This window comes from Papio anubis, chromosome 17 (genome assembly GCF_008728515.1).
Source record: "Papio anubis isolate 15944 chromosome 17, Panubis1.0, whole genome shotgun sequence".
NCBI classification, from domain to species: Eukaryota; Metazoa; Chordata; class Mammalia; order Primates; family Cercopithecidae; genus Papio; species Papio anubis.
The window spans coordinates 5,382,589-5,397,030 of NC_044992.1; the positions used below are offsets into that span (position 1 = coordinate 5,382,589).

General features: G+C 46.4%; 1 protein-coding gene across 1 annotated transcript in view; it reads left to right on the top strand.

Moving 5' to 3' along the window:
* Window positions 1–991: 991 nt before the first annotated feature.
* WSCD1 (WSC domain containing 1) overlaps window positions 992–14,442 on the top strand; it is a 249,732-nt gene continuing 236,281 nt past the window's right edge. Inside the window, exon 1 of the mRNA XM_031657316.1 lies at window positions 992–2,018. The gene's annotated coding sequence lies outside the window, so the exon portion shown is untranslated. The remainder of the gene's footprint in view (window positions 2,019–14,442) is intronic.

The window sequence follows — 14,442 nt, forward strand, 5'->3', positions numbered from 1 at the left end:
GATCCTTCAAGGTTTTGGCTCCTGCTGGGGATCCCGGCTCCCAGGATTTGGAAAAGACATTTCCTCCCATGACCCTCCAACCCGCAGTGGTGGAGGCTCCCTAGTTGCCCATCTTTGGGCTTCCTCACCTACATTTGCCTTTTCAGCTTTTCTAACACCTCTGTTACCGGTTCCTTGTTTTAAATTCCTCTTTGTAAGAATTCTGTTTTCTTTACTGGCCCTTAACGGACACACTCCGTTATTGCTCAGAATCTATACTTCCCTTCTCAAAAGAATCGCATCTGGTCTTTAAGCCTGGAATCCTTGGCTTCCTTGCTCTCACTCATCCAAGAAATCACCAAGTCCTGTAATTCTATTTCTGAGTATCTTTTGAACCCGCACCCTTCTCTCCTCCCCAAATCCCCTACCTTAGTTCAAGCCTCACGTCCTCCCTCCAGCCCAGCCTCCCAGCTTCCAGTCGTGGCTCCTTGTGCTTCACTTTCTACTCGATGGCCAGAGGGAGCGTTCTAACATGAAATCTGTTCATGCCACTCTCTGGCTTCAAACATATCCACAGCTTCCATGTCCTTCTGATGACATCCAAAGTCCTTTCCATGCGGTGGTTCTGCCTGCCCCTCAGATCTAATCTCATGCCTCTCTTCTTTTGCCACCCTCTGCCCGATGAGAGCCAGACATAAAAACAAAACAAAGCAAAACAAAAAACAGTTTCCTGTTTGCATCAGTTGTTTTTTAGCCCCTACCTTTTTTTTTTTTTTTTTTTTTTTTTTGAGATGGAGTCTTGCTGTGTTGCCCAGGCTGGAGTGCAGTGGCCGGATCTCAGCTCACTGCAACCTCTGCCTCCTGGTTCGAGCGATCCTCCTGCCTCAGCCTCCAGAGTAGCTGGGACTACAGGTGCCCACTGCCATGTTGAGCTAATGTTTGTATTTTTAGTACAGATGGGGTTTCACTGTGTTGATCAAGCTGGTCTCAAACTCCTGACCTCAAATGATCTGCGTGCCTCAGCCTCCCAAAGTACTGGGATTATAGGTGTGAGCCTCTGCACCCGGCCTCTTTGGGCCTTTTTTTATGGAGCACTTTTATCCCCCTCTCCCTCTACCTCATCATCTGCCTAATCTCACTCATCCTTTATATTTCACCTTGGGTGCCTCTTCCTCCAGGAAGCCTTCCAGGATCTGCCAAGATTGAGTTGGGGGCCTTTCCTTTATATGCTACAGCATCCTATACTCCCCCTATGTTCTCATTGCTTGTATTCTTATTGCTCTCCCTTCCAGACTGTAAGCTTCATGAGAGTGGGGGCTATGTTGGTATCATTTACAGTCAAGTCCTCCCTTCTTCACCCAGTGCCTGACACATGATAGGAGATCAAAGGGCTTGACTGTGGGGTCCAATTATTTGTGAGCCTGCAGATGCAGAACATGGCGACTCCCTTTATTGTGTCTGGCTGCAATGAACCCCCGGCCTGGGCGTGGAGAGACATCTTACTCTACTTGATTAAAAAATGTGACCTGTGTGTGAGGCTTGGGAGGGACCCAGAGATGAATGGCTCTCAGCCCCTGTCAAAGGAACCGCTGGCCTAGTTTCTGAGGGAAACCCTCCGTTTGGAAGTGTAATCGGGCCATGCACAGATTCAGGATGTACTGAAGTGACCTTAGCAGTGAGCTCCCAGTTAATTCAGAGGGTGGAACATGGTGCTAATGAGGGCAGAGTCACAGGGTCAGTCCTACCCGGAGGAGGGCCATGTCAGCCAGCAAAGCTAACAAAACAGCATTCTCTTCCAGACCAAGCCTGGCCTTGGTCCTAGACTGGGTTGCAGCTGCTGCCACGGCCTGAATTCCCCACGACTCAGATCCCTTGTTCCTCCTGCAGCACCACCAGCTGTGAGGGCAGGATGTCTGCATGGCCTCAGCCACCAAGTGAGCAGACAGGGGGTTGGAGGGACCAGAGATGCACAGAGAGGTTCGAGGATTCCCCCAGAGTTACCGAACCAGCACTGGAGCCAGGCGTGAGCATCAGTAGAGGTAAGTCATGTGCCCATTGCATGGACCAGCAAGCGGAGGTTCATTACCCAGCAAGCGAGCCCGGGTTGAGTATCCCTCATCTGAAAATATGAAATCAGAAATGCTCTAAAATCTGAAACTTTCTGAAGCCCCCACACTTGAGAGAATTGCTCATTGGAGTGTTTTGGAGTTCAGACTTCCAGATAAGGAAGGTAAGTGTGACACAAATATTCCACGTCTGCATAGTAAGTGTAATAGTAAGCTGAACCGGGTAAGTGTAATGCAAATATTCCACTTCTGGTCCCAAGCATTTCAGATAGGGGACACTCAACCAACTGGGCCCTCGCTGTGTTTCAGGCTTTGTGCCACATGCCACCTGCAGATACCATGGTCCTGACGGTCCAGAAGCTCCGCATCTGGCTGGAGAGTGGGGCAGGGAAATCAATGATGGTTTTAGAAGGGTCATGAGAGGAAACACATGACTCAGTATCTTGATGGCGGTGTTGTATACATGAAGACACACAGGGGATAACATTGTATAGAACTCAGTCCATGCAGACAAAATGAGGAGAAGCAAAACTAGGCGAATCTGAGTAAGTTCGGGGGACTAATGCTAATTGTGATACTATTGTATAGTTTTATGAAGTGTTATAATGAGGGGAACTGGACAAAGTGTGCAGACATCTCTCTGTATTATTTCTTACAACTATACGTGGATCTACAATTATCTCAAAACACTTTGTTTTTTTGTTTTTTGAGACGGAGTCTCACTCTGTCACCCAGGCTGGAGGGCAATGACACGATCTCAGTTCCCTGCAAACTCTGCCTCCCGGGTTCAAGTGATTCTCCTGCCACAGCCTCCTGAGTAGCTGGGATTACAGGAGTGTGCCACCATGCCTGGCTAATTTTTGTATTTTTAGTAGAGACAGGGTTTTACCATGTTGGTCAGACTGGTCTTAAACTCCTGACCTCGTGATCCACCCGTCTCGGCCTCCCAAAGTGTTGGGATTACAGGTGTGAACCACCATGCCCGGCCTCAAAACATTTTTTTAAAGAGCAAGTGTCTCTGCCAAGGCCATTCTCACCCTTCAGTGAGGAATGGGCCACCTTCCTCCACTCCTCCATAGAGACAGGAAATCAGCTCTCGGCCTTGACTTTCAGAAAGGCTAGAGTAACCTCCTTTGCAAATTTTTCGTGTACTTCCTGCATCCAGAAGCTGGGGGTTCCACTAACTACGAGCCACTGCAGTCATAAGACACCTGTTGTTGATGATAAACTTGTCCTGAACGGCCCCTTGGCCGCCTGGGAGGCTGAAATAAACAGCAAACACGCATTCGAAGAAACCAAAGCCTTTCACGAAAGCGAATTGGGGTGGAAAGTTGTTTTGCTTTCACAGAGTCCTTGGGAAAAAGATCCTGACATAGTCACTCCCCAGTCTGGGATAAATGCATACAGAAAGTGCTTTAAAGAACGCTGTGAGTCCGATGGATTTTACTGATCAGCTCTTCCCCGTGTTTCCTGGGGAAATACGGCACCTTCCTCACTGCGGCTTCCTCCCTCCGGCCCGGCGACACAGACACGATTGTTTTCATTACAGGACGGCATTTCCTTGGAATGAAATATGAAATGGGGTGCATTCTGCTCTCACCTCGGGCAATGTGGTGCCCGGGCTTGGACAGACATTTCATTATTTCCAAACAAATATCACCTTCAATCAAATATTAATTTTGTATGAAACCAGAATGATCACTAGTGGTTTTTGTCACCAGAGTGAAAGAGCAACGAATGGCCCAGGGGTCATTAACTTCTTCCCAGAAAAGTGTGTGTGTGTGTGTGTGTGTGTGTGAGAGAGAGAGAGAGAGAGACAGAGACAGAGAGAGAGAGAGAGAGATACAGGGAGCCAAGTGAGAAAGTCAGACTGGAATCGTTTTCGTCTTTGTATTCTGACCCCTGATGCTTCGGTTCCTGTTTTCCAGGGGGGAATCACAGCCTTTGCTGACTTTGTCCTTATTTCTGGAGGTAAACAGACACGCCCCATGGTGCAGGGGAGTCTGGCCACCCCGGCAGGCTCTGTAGCAAAGGGAGGAGTGGCCTGGGAGGCTGCACGCCTTTGCCAAGCTCTAAACAGACCTGCTGTCCATGCCCAGCACACACTGGGCCTGTCTGAGTCTCCGAGTCTTCAGAGGTGGTGGGGATGTAGCCGACATGATCTCTAGAGTCCTCTGGCTCCGTGTTCTATGACGTGCACTATAACTTGGGGGATTTCCCCATATGCAGTCTCCTTTATGAAGGATGAGCAGTGATCCCAGCTACAGAAAACTGCAAGAAAGGCCTCGGGCCCGTGAGGGCTTCTGACCCGTTCCCAATCACCCCTTTCATTCTATTTCTGCTTCATTTTGGGTTTCTTCCACCTTCTTTCAACCTCCTTGATACCAGAGAACTGCAGCTCTGATCTCGGCTTGAATACCTCCTGTGAAGGGGTGCTCCCCACCTTCCAGGCAGCCCAGGCTACTAGGTATTGGAAAGTATTACTCTTGTAGTCTTTTCTTATGCTGAACAAAGAGAGAGACATTTCCCTATCAGTCTTCTTTCTGCTCCCTGGTAGTACACGGAGTAAGGCTAATTTTTGCTACAAATGACAGCAGTTAAGTGCTGAAGAATGGTAATCAAGACCCCCTTAGTCTGCTCCTCTCCAGAATTAGTACGCCCAGATCCTGAATCATTTACGGCATGTAGTCATGAGTCTTTATCATTCTGGTTTAGTTCTTCTTCTTCTTTTTTTTGAGAAGGAGTTTCGTTCTTGTTGCCGAGGCTGGAGTGCAGTGGCGTGATCTCGGCTCACCACAACCTCCGCCTCCTGGGTTCAAGCGATTCTCCTGCCTCAGCCTCCCGAGTAGCTGGGATTACAGGCATGCACCACCACGCCCGCTAATTTTGTATTTTTAGTAGGACAGGGTTTCTCCATGTTGGTCAGGCTGGTCTCGAACTCCCAACCTCAGGTGATCTGCCCACCTCAGTCTCCCAAAGTGCTGGGATTACAGGTGTGAGTCATTGTGCCCAGCCTGGTTTTGTTCTTACAAAGAAGTTATAGAGCTAAAAGCATCCCTTCTCATATATATATAAATCAATCATAAAGCTAATATAATTATAGAAGAATTAGTTAACTCGGGGAAAAAGTTGTCAAAATTTCCATTTTTAACCCACTTACTATGCATATTTTGGTACATTCTTTTCTGTCCTTTTCTCCATATGTTGTTTACAGTTTTGAACTGTAAATTTGAACACGTTTTACCCCTTTCTGCAGTAAATGTCATGTCGAAATTGTTTTCTGTGTTACCTCATAGTGTTTATTTTTAAAGGATGTGCACTCTTCAATCTACTGATGCATTTATGATAATTTATTTAAGCTTATACTGTTCAGTACTGAGCTTGTTTCTACTTTTATGCTATTATCGCCAACGCTGTGATGGACATTTTTGGGTGTGGCTTCTTTGAGAAAGATGTCAATGAGATGCATCCTGGGATCAGAAGGTGTAAATATTTACAGTTGCTACGTATGGCCCGTTGCTTTCTAGGAGGGCTACTAGACATCCACTGTAGGAAAGGACCTTTCTCGTGGCTCGGTTGCCAGCAGCCAGTGCCTGGGCTGAGCTACGGCAGGATGCTCCCGGGGTGGGCTGGGCAGTGCTGGATGAACGGGCAGGGTCAGCTCACTGATGCTGGGTCCTGGGTGTCTACTGATGGAGACAGCAAAAGGTAACGGGTAAGAGTGGGCTTACTTGTAGAACCTGGCAGGTCTAGGTGGAACCCCCATCCTTCTGCTTGCCTGCTTTATGACCTTGGGGAATTGACTGAGACTTGCTTTTCTCTTCTGTAAAATGTGGACAGAACTTAGTACCTGCTCTTATCATGTTCACCAATGGCCTTTGTGTTAGTTTCTAAGGGCTGCTGAAACAAATGACCATGAACTTGGTGACTTAACAGAAATTTATTCTCTCACAGTTCCGGAGGCGAGAAGTCTGAAACAGTATCACTGGGCCAAAATCAAAGGGTTGGCAAGCTGCCCTCCCACCACAGGCTCTAGGGGAGAATCCCCTCCTTGCCTCTTCTAGCATTTGGTGGCTGCCGGCACTCCCTGGCTTGTGGCTGTATCCTTCCAACCTTCCTCCGTAGCCACATGGCCTTCTCCTTGGTGTCCACTGAATCTCCCTCTGCCTCTGTCTTATAAGGATACTTGTCATTGGATTTAGGACCCAACCAGATAACCCAGGATCCATCTCAAAGTCATTAATCTAATCACGTTTGCAAAACCCCTTTTTCCAAATCAGGTAACATTTACAGGTTCCAGAAAATAGAATGTATATCATTGGGGGCCATTTTAGCCCACCGTGTCCTCTATGTTGTCATGTCTCTAAACATTTTCACGCCTCAGGACTTGGTCCTTGGCCCTCTTGTCTTTGTTACTTCCTCCCTTAGGGACCTCAATGGGTGGCAAGGACCTTTCCCTTTCTGGTAACGTTCCTCACTCAGTCACATGACTTTAAATCCTCTTGCATGCTGGTGACTCCAGCCCAGTTCTCTGAACTCCATGTGTCCCCCCAGCATCTCCACTGACAGTCTAATTGGCACCTTGGATATAGAATATCCAAGCCTGAGTCCCAGATGTTCTTCCCTACCCTGTTCCTCCTGCTGCCTTCCCTGCCTTAAAGGACGGAAGTCTGTCCTTGCAGTGGCTCACAGGAAAGCCTGAGCACTAGCTTCCACCCATTTCTCGCCCTACACCCCAACTCATCGGCAAGTCCTGTAGCCAATAGATCCAGATTCTGACCAATTTCCATCACCCCACTGCCAGCACCCCACTCTGAACCACAATGACCTCTTTCCCGGATGAGCGAAGAGTTTCTAACTGGACTTTCTGTATCCGTCCAGGTCATTCTTTGGTTTCTTCCCAACACAGCAGATGGAGTGAGCCCCAGGTTAAAATCTAAGTCAAATCCCATCGAGCCTCACTGGTTTCTTTCTTTCTTTTTTTTTATCTTTTATTTTTTTGACTGAGTTTCACTCTTGTTGCCTAGGCTGGAGTGTAATGGCGTGATCTCAGCTCACTGCAACCTCTGCCTCTCGAGTTCAAGGGATTCTCCTGCCTCAGCCTCCTAAGTAGCTGGGATTACAGGCATGCACCACCATACCTGGCTAATTTTTTGTATTTTTAGTAGTGTTGGGGTTTCACCATGTTGGCCAGGCTGGTCTTGAACTCCTGACCTCAGGTTATCCACCCGCCTCAGCCTCCCAGAGTGATAGAGGTGAACTATCACACCCGGCCCCTCCTCATTACCTTATTCAGAGTAGAAACCAAAGTTCTTGTGATAATTTCAAAGAACCCCCAGCAACCCACCTCCATCTCCTCCTGCTTCTGCCTCCTGCACTCCTCTCCAGGCATCCCTGCCTCCTCGCTGCTCTGTCATCATGCCTGACACAAGCCTGCCTCACGGCTTTTGCCCTTGCTATTCCTTCTGCCTAGAACTCTCTGCCCTCACCCCTCACTCTTCTTTAGGTGTTGCTCAAATGTCACCCTCACAGAGAGGTCTTTCTTGTCTATCATATTTCAGAGGGCTATGCCCACCCCTGTATCCCGCAACCCACACTTAACACCACTTTACACGTTACTCATTCATTTCGGTTTTTGTCTGCTTGCTGTGACTAGAATATAAGCTCCAGTAGGGAAGAGCGTTTGTCTCCTTCGTTTGCTGCTCACCCCTCCCCATGTGTTTTGCAGTGTTCAGTTGTGAATTTGAATATTGTTTTCCTTCTCCATTTAACGTTGTGTCCAAATGTTCATGTTTCTTCATAGTCTTTATAACCATGCTTCGTAAAGGATGTGGGCTCTTAATAAATATTTATTGAATAAGCGAGTGAATGAACGATTCAGGGTTCTGAGAGGATGAAACAAGATATGTATGTGAAGTTCTTGGCTCAGCATCTCGCACAGAGCAAGCATTCAAGAGGGATTAGTGATCACCATCGCCGTCAATGTTATTAAGATTCCACGAAGTCTTTGGGCAAACAAGCTGAAAATTCTTTGCATGCACCTGCAACCCCATCCCACTCCACCCAAGGCTTCTTCTCAGCCTTGTTCTGCTAGCTGCCTATTTTTTTATTTTATTTTGTTTGAGATGGAGTCTCGCTCTTTCACCCAGACTGGAGTGCAGTGGCGTAATCTCGGCTCACTGTAACTTCCGCCTCCCAGGTTCAAGTGATTCTCCTGCCTCAGCCTCCTGAGTAGCTGGGACCACAGGTGCCTGCCACCACGCCTGGCTAATTTTTATATTTTTAGTAGAGATGGGGTTTCACCGTGTTGGCCAGGCTGGTCTTGAACTCCTGACCTCGTGATCTGCCCCGCCTTGGCCTCCCAAAGTGCTAGGATTACAGACATGAGCCACCGTGCCTGGCCTGCTAGCTGCCTATTCTTGTGTGGCTGAGTTTCAGGCCCCAGCACGGGAATCTGCATTTCCCTTGCATGTTTCTCCTTGCTGAGAGCAGCCTTTCATCTCACCTCTTAAAGCCCTTTGGAATCTGGATTCTGTTTCACTTCTTTGTGTTTCAGAACACACAAAGCTCTGCCAAAATCTTTCCTAGCTTCCTAGCCGGCTTCCTCATTTGATCTCTATAACACTCTTCGTTTTGCAAAAAAAGTAACTGAAGCTGAGGGAAGTTAACTTAATCTCCTCATTCATTCTTTTATTTAACAAGTAACTATTGAGCGCTGGGCTAGGTGGTAAGGACGCCAGGGAGTGGGTCCAGCAGCACTGAGGGACAGTATGTCCTGCAAGGATTGACCTCAGGTGGGTGGGTGTTTCTCCAGCACGAGCTCTTGCTCTCTTGTCCCCGCCACTGGCCTGTCCGTCCTGGGAGGTCCTTCAGGGAGACGTGGGACTGTGCCCTCAGAGTCAGGGGCCCGCTTGGTGCCAAAGGGCTCCCTCTGCATCTTCACTTGCTGGGCAATGCCAGAGGAAAGATGCTTGTCCTGTATCCTTTGGGTGGGCTCCATGAGAGGCCAATACCCCACTGGACTGTAAGCTCCCCAGAGGCAGGGACCTTTCTGTCTTGTCCAAACTGCCTTATCCCTCCCTGCATGGCCCAGTGTATGCTCTGGAGTGGGTGCTCAGTACGTATTTCTTGATTTAATCATGAGATGCCCGTCATAGAAGAGAAAGCTCCCAAACGACGTTGGGAACTAGGGAACATTATGATGGGGGGCCCACAGCTTGAACAGAGCCGCTGCATACCTCCGGCTCCTTAGCCTCTGGGTGCTGACTGCTCTGCAATGTGAACCACAGGGCCCACACTGCTTCGCCTTTCCTGCCCAGCTTCCAAGCTCTTGGGCATTCTCAAGGTGACCTTAAAGTAAACTGCGTACATACTAAGGCTAAGGCCTCTGAGACCTTCAGGAAAGAGGGGGTTGGGATGGCATAAGATGGTTGTTTTGGTTACAAAGCCCAGGCCAGGAAAATTTTAAGACTAGACTCTAGACTCAGCATGGCCTCCAACTCACTCTGTAACCGTGGATCTAGTCTCCCTTCTATAGAATGAAGGGGGACAGATGTGGTGGTTGATGGTTGTAATCTTAGTACTTTGGGAAGCCAAGGCAGGCGGATCCCTTGAGCCAAGGAGATCGAGGCTGCAATGAGCGAAGATCACACCACTGCACTCCAGCCTGGGTGACAGAGCAAGACCTTGTTTCTCTTAAAAATAATAATAATAAATTAAAAAATACAATAAAGGGATTATTTAGGGCTTCCTAAAGCTCTGAGCCCTGTAGCTATGTGGATGAGCCAGTTTCTTGCAACAACTGATTTCTATCACTCCAGGATGGCTGGAGCACAGTCTTCTCTATGGCAAGTTGCAGACATATCAGACCAGTTCTGCTGTGGGCAAGGAAACTCCAGCCTCCCTAGAAGCTATTTTTTCTGATGCTAGAAAGCCAGGATGGTGATGGCTCCTCGGACTGGACCCCGGGGAAGGTTGTCCTTCCATAACCATTGCATAATTCCACACTTGTTCAAGGTGGCTCTTTTTCTTTTTCTTTTTTTTTTTTTTTTTGAGATGGAGTTTTGCTCTTGTTGCCCAGGCTGGAGTGCAATGGCGCAATCTCAGCTCACCACAACCTTTGCCTCCCGGGTTCAAGCGATTCTTCTGCCTCAGCCTCCCGAGTAGCTGGTATTGCAGGCAGGCGCCACCACGTCCAGCTAAATTTGTATCTTTAGTAGAGATGGGGTTTATCCATGTTGGTCAGGCTGGTCTCAAACTCCCGACCTCAGGTGATCTGCCCGCCTTGGCCTCCCAAAGTGCTAGGATGACAGGCGTGAGCCACCGCGCCTGGCAAGGTGGCTGTTGTTAAAATAGTTTTGCCTTCTTTATGTCAATTCCTTGAACTTAAAGAAAGTTTTGTTTTGAAATAATTATAGATTCACAGGAAGTTGCAAAGAAATGCACCATGCACCCTTCACTTCTTCCCCAGCGTTAGCATCTTGCATAATGTTTGCATGATATCAACACCATGAAGATATGTGAGATGAGTTTCTCATCTTTAGACTAGAAGTAGGCAAATGATGGCTCATGGGCCAGATTCGACTTGCCACCTGTTCTTTTTTAAAACCACCTGTTTTTGTAAATAAATTTCTATTGGAACACAGGCCTCCTCATGCATTTACGTGTTGTCTATGACTATTTTCATACTACCATAGCACAAGTGAGCAGTTGTGACAGAGACCATATGGCCTCCAAAGCCTAAAATAGTTACTATCTAGCTCCTTATAGAAAAAGTTTGGAGACCTCTGTTTTACAGTAAGACACCAAGACAGCTAAGACACCAGGATTAAATATCACTCATAAAATTATAAAGATGGCTGGGTGCAGTGGCTCATGCTTGTAATCCCAGCACTTTGAGAAGCCGAGGTGGATATATCACCTGAGGTCAGGGTTCAAGGCCAGCCTGGCCAACACAGTGAAACCCCGTCTCTACTAAAAATATAAAAGTTAGCCGGGTGTGGTGGCGGGCGCCTGTAATCTCAGCTACTTGTGAGGCTGAAGCAGGAGAATCGCTTGAACCCAGGAGGTGGAGGTTGCAGTGAGCCGAGCTTGCGCCACTGTACTCCAGCCTGGGTGAGAGAGCTTGACTCCATCTTAAAAAAAAAAATTATAAAGGCAACTATTAGGAGACTAGAATAGACTTTATGCACTTTCTAATCCGTAAGAAGGAAGCCATACAGTCAAATAAGATAATCCATGTAGGAAATGAGCACCAAGAAAGATTTTAAAGCAACACAAATGAGGATACAGTAAGATCAAATATATCTATTACCCACATAAAACAAATGAGACAAATACAGTTATTAAAATAAGCCTCAGATTTGGTTAAGCAAACAAATTAACTATAAGTTATATACAAGAGATGAGTTAGAAATAAAGTGATGCAGGCCGGGTGTGGTGGCTCATGCCTTATAATCCCAGCACTTTGGGAGACTGAGACAGGCAGATCACTGGAGGTCAGGAGTTTGAGACCAGCCTGGCCAACATGGTGGAACCCTGTCTCTACTAAAAATACAAAAATTAGCCGGGCGTGGTGGTGCATGCCTGTAATCCCAGCTACTCGGGAGGCTGAGGCAGGAGAACTGCTTGAACCTGGGAGGCAGAGATTGCAGTAAGCCGAGATAGCACCACTGCACTCTAGCCTGGGCGACAGAGTGAGACTCTGATGCAAAGATTAGGGGTTAAAGGGAGGGACTTGTGGTTAAATTACTAGATGTTATCTTATCTTCCTCTAGGGATCCACTAAAATGGTAGTTAAAAAAAAGTGTAACTGATGATGTCAAAGACAGTGGGTGAAGGTCTACTAACAGCAGAGAGGAGGCTTCAGTACATTTCTTTCCATTAGAAGAGTGTATTGGCAGTGCCGTGGTCATTGGCAGTGCCTGGAAGGGTAGAGGGGATACAGGTGAAGGAGATGCCCATTTGTCTTCTAGAACCAACAGAGACTTTAGACCCTGAAGCCCTGGGTGAACCGAATGAGAGACAGGCTGAAAGGGGGATTAATTTAGTATCTGTACAGTCAGTCCCTTTCTCATTTTTCCTTCACAGAGCATCTGGCAGCTATCCGTGTTCTTTTAAAAGTATATTGAAAGATCTCAGAGAAAAGGCTTTCTCCTCCTTCTACCCTTTGTAGATCTCCAGTGTTTTGGCCATCTCCCTACCTGATCACCCTGAAGCAACACCCACAAGCAGACAAGACCTGCTCATGTGTTCACAGCTTCTCACAACTTCCCATTTCCTCCTTCTTGAAAAACAACTAAACAGGGCATTATCGAATATTTGAGAAAAGCCTCTGTATGAGTTATGCCAAGCCACACATTAGCCCCCAAACTTAGCAGCTTAAAACAACAAGCATTTATGATCTCACGGTTTCTGTGGGTCAGACATTGAGAATGGCTTAGCCAGGTGGTTCTGGATCAAGACCTCTTATGAGGTGCACGTCTGAAGACAGGAGGATCCACCTCCAAGATGGCTCATTCACATGACTGAAGGCAAAGAGGTCTCAGATCCTTGCTGGCTGTTGGCAGGAGGCTTCAGTTTCTCACTACATGGGCCTCTCCACAGGGCTGCTTGAGTGTCCTCATGACATGGCAGCTGGACTCCCCCAGACTGAGTGATCCAAGAGAGATAGCAAGGAGGAAACTTTTTACAACCCAGTCTTGGATGCTGCATACCATCATTTCCAGCTTCCTCCATTCACTAGAAACAAATCACTAAGTCCAGCTCCCCATGCTCTGTGGAGGGGAATTGGGCTTCCCCTCTTGAAAGGAAAAGTATCAAAGGATTTGTGAACATATTTTAAAACTACCCAACCTGTAACAGGAAAAATAAGATAAAAATAAATAAATATCTAAAAATAATTCTAAAGTGAAGTAGTACAAGCAGCAAAAGAGAATAAAAAAGTTTAATGGGTGTCCTCAGAGGTATTTCAGAGGATACTATATTCATTAAAGAAACCACAAAATCAATGCCATGGAAAATAAAATTAAGAGAATGAGAAAGAGACCTTGGACATTAAAGCATGATTACTGATTTCTTTTTTTCTCCTTCACTTGCTTTTATGAAACATTTATTTTACTTTCTTATTAAAGTGAAATTTTTATTAAAGAAAGTTAACCATTTAAGGCATTTAGTTGTGCAACCACCACTTTTCTCTAGTTCCAAAACAAAACTCTAAAAGAGACTGTGTATCCACTAAGCAGCTACTCCCCATTTCTCCCCATCCCATGACACCCCCTGGTCTACTTTCTGTCTCTACGAATTTGCCTATTCTGGACATCTCATATAGATGGAATCATATAACGTATGACTTTTTGTGTCTGGCGTCTTTTATTTGGCATGAAGTTTTAAATTGTGGGTTTCTGTTTTTCAAATTAGGAGAAGGGTTGGAGGCTAAATCGAAGAAATCGCCAAGAAAGGAGAACATAAAGGAAGAATGAGGAAAATATGAGTGAATAGCAATGCTAAGAGATCACTCCAGGGGGTCCAATATCTGATAGAAGTTCTAGAATGAGCAGAGAAAATGGAGAGGAGAAACTTATGAAAGAAATAATAAGGCCGGGCGCGGTGGCTCAAGCCTGTAATCCCAGCACTTTGGGAGGCCGAGGCGGGTGGATCACAAGGTCAGGAGATCGAGACTATCCTGGCTAGCATGGTGAAACCCCATCTCTACTAAAAATACAAAAAACTAGCCGGGCGCGGTAGCGGGCGCCTGTAGTCCCAGCTACTTGGGAGGCTGAGGCGGGAGAATGGCGTGAACCCGGGGGGCGGAGCTTGCAGTGAGCCGAGATCGCGCCACTGCACTCCAGCCTGGGAGACACAGTGAGACTCCGTCTCAAAAAAAAAAAAAAAAAAAAGAAATAATACAAGAAGATTCCCCATTAATAAGGGATACACATACACAAAGAACCAGCATACTGAATGACAAAAGATTCACATTAACACAAACTATTGTGACATTTCATGTCACAAAGAGTTGAGAGGAGATATTAAAGATTTCTAGATGGGAGGGGAAAATAAAGAGCAACAAAGAAAAATGTAAGAGAATCAGAATGTATAATTCTTTTTCTCACACACTATCCTTAGAACCTAACGCCTGTATAAGTTATGACTCCAGTGCCTAATTTATGTCATCTGACTTCAATACAATAAAACTTAAAAGCAAAATCAAGACAATAGCAACACTTGCAAATCAATGACCTAGAAACTAAAGAAAAATTCTCTTATATTAACTTCTGAGTTAAAGAATAAATGAAACTGAAAATGAAGAATCTCTGAAAGATAAGAATATATGAGAATGAAAATGCTATATATTGATCTTTAGAAATATAGCTTGGAGAAAAATTTTACTCTTAAA